The sequence below is a fragment of the Etheostoma spectabile genome, chromosome 17 (assembly GCF_008692095.1).
Source record: "Etheostoma spectabile isolate EspeVRDwgs_2016 chromosome 17, UIUC_Espe_1.0, whole genome shotgun sequence".
Taxonomy (NCBI): domain Eukaryota; kingdom Metazoa; phylum Chordata; class Actinopteri; order Perciformes; family Percidae; genus Etheostoma; species Etheostoma spectabile.
This window is the reverse complement of record NC_045749.1, coordinates 15,670,022-15,672,382: the sequence shown is the minus strand read 5'-3', so window position 1 is coordinate 15,672,382 and position 2,361 is coordinate 15,670,022. Positions and strand designations below refer to the sequence as shown.

The 2,361-nt window shown below is 36.7% G+C and overlaps 1 protein-coding gene across 37 annotated transcripts in view; it reads right to left on the bottom strand.

Moving 5' to 3' along the window:
• LOC116704888 (neurexin-1a) overlaps window positions 1–2,361 on the bottom strand; it is a 261,617-nt gene that overhangs the window by 176,324 nt on the left and 82,932 nt on the right. The window lies entirely within an intron of this gene.

The window sequence follows — 2,361 nt, the reverse complement described above, 5'->3', positions numbered from 1 at the left end:
GATGTTCCTCTGTTCTGTTGTGACAATAAAAGAATAATATTATTTTAGTGAGAACTCATAACTACAAATAACTTATGTTAGGAAAATCATTTTTTTAAATATATATATCGGCCAATTCATCGGAATATCAGATTTTTAAATTAATCAGTATCGGCCTTAAAAATCCTTTATCGGTCAGACTCTACTATGATGTGCCTACTTTGTCAATTAAATCTGTTCCGTCAAATACATTTAATGGATGAGCAGATAAAATACCTGATTGACGTTACCCAGAGCTGAAATGTAGCATTTACAACTAAACCTAAAAAACTCATACTATGATCCATTCAGAAAGTTAGTCTATATGTTATTGTACATTTCAATACTGTTTCTTCTAAGACCATTTATGGCTATCCAAAATTAATTCTTGTTCATTTTGTTCTCATAATGTTAGATCATCGTTGGTTTTTGTATGTGTTTTAATCAATTGTTTGGGGATACTTTGAAAGTTAAACAAGCAGTTCTTCCCGATACATGTCTGTTCTGTTACGTTAACATGGTAAAATCTGGTGCTAATATGGAACCGGTCGGAATAGTAAAGCGGATGTTGGTAACTCATTGCGGTGCCACGTTAATGTCTGCGCTGCTCTCTGATGCTCCGCAACAGATGTTAAAGGCAACCGAACCATCGCTGCATGTCACGCTAGTTAACACTAATAACACGTTATACTTGGCAGCGGGCAATGTTAGCCTACCATTAGTAGGTCGTAACTGGAATAAATAGTTAAAATGCTGACAGCTAAACGGTGATTCCAACAGCGAGACGTACCACCGCCTGCCACTAAAGCTATGAGCTAAGACACACACCATCACTGATCAATGCCGTTCGGAACTAAATGTTGCGTTTACTTAAAACTGGTAAACCTCATGGTGCATTCAAAGTTACTGTAAAATACCCTTTGTTTTTGAATTTTAACAGCAATTTACTGGTGAAAGTAGGAGTAATTGTTAAAAGTAATTATTACATTTTTCATAATCATTCAAAACCCCCCTTCTTTGTGCTGATCTGTACACTGATCCGATCCGTGACTCAAAACCATGAGTCGATCTGTGAGTTTTGTGATCCGTAACATCCCTATTTTAGAAGAATGGGGAATTTTATTGCAACATTATTAACATGTGTTGTAGTTAACTGCTCCAAATATATGAGCAATTAATAAACATGGCAACTTTGTATTGTCAATTTCGGCAACTAAAAGCTGATGCCTGGTTTCCAAGCCGGCAACCAATTAAAAAAGTTAGCGGTGAGCCCTGAAACATCACGTCAGCACGTCTGACCCAAGACTACACTTACACACAATAATTAGGCACGTATGCATTAAATCAATGTATTAATTGAACCCCACAAGCACATTACATAAAATCAAATCCTGCTGCGTGTTTAAATCAATGATGCAAGATGCATTATTGACACCAGGTCTACACACACTTTTCAGCTAGCTGCACAGAGATTTGCACACACATTTCAAACTGGGGTACTGAAATTTAAATAGCCTAATTAAAGTGAAACAATATGACCCCTCTGTAATATAAACAATATGAAGTCACTGAATCTAACACATGTTAAACAGTTAGACACCATTTGAGCTACTGTTTTACCTTTACACAGATAAAATGCACCACAGTAATCAGCTATCAGTACTGGCCACAGTGACTCCTGTGACTTAGTGGATAGGTGGGCAACAGTTTAAATGTATTTATATTTCTTAAATGAATATCAATATCTGCAGTATAAAATGTTTTTTAGTTTAGTATTTATCCAGTTTCCTGTACAATTTCTTCAAATAGAGCTTTCCAAGCAGAAAGCATTCCTGTGACAGCTTCATATAGAATACCTTCCACCATTAGAGACACTCGATTAGTTCAGCTACATATGGTTTTCAAAAAGAAAAATTGAGCATGTTTGCAATCAGCCATCGCCCATCCTCAGATATGACAAGAGCTTGACAAAGCAAAAATAGTATTGGAAAAAAAATGTAACAATGTTATCGTAAGACAAAAACAAAGCGGCCCTGAGCGTCAGAGGGTGATGCATGTTAACATCCATTAGAAAGCGTTTAAAAACAGGTTTAGACAGATAACAAGCCATTAAAGGCACCAGCAGAAAATAGACCACCAAAACACAAATGGACCAAAGCATTCAATTATTGTAAAGGGGGAGCGCTGCACATTTATTTAGGCTAGCCAAAAAAACACACATTCAAAATACACACTCACACATGCTCAGCGTAGCACCCAGGCATGGACACAACAACACAACAACTTAAAGGGGTTGCTGTCCACAACAATTTGTCACCTCATTGATTCCCCCTTAAAAAAAAA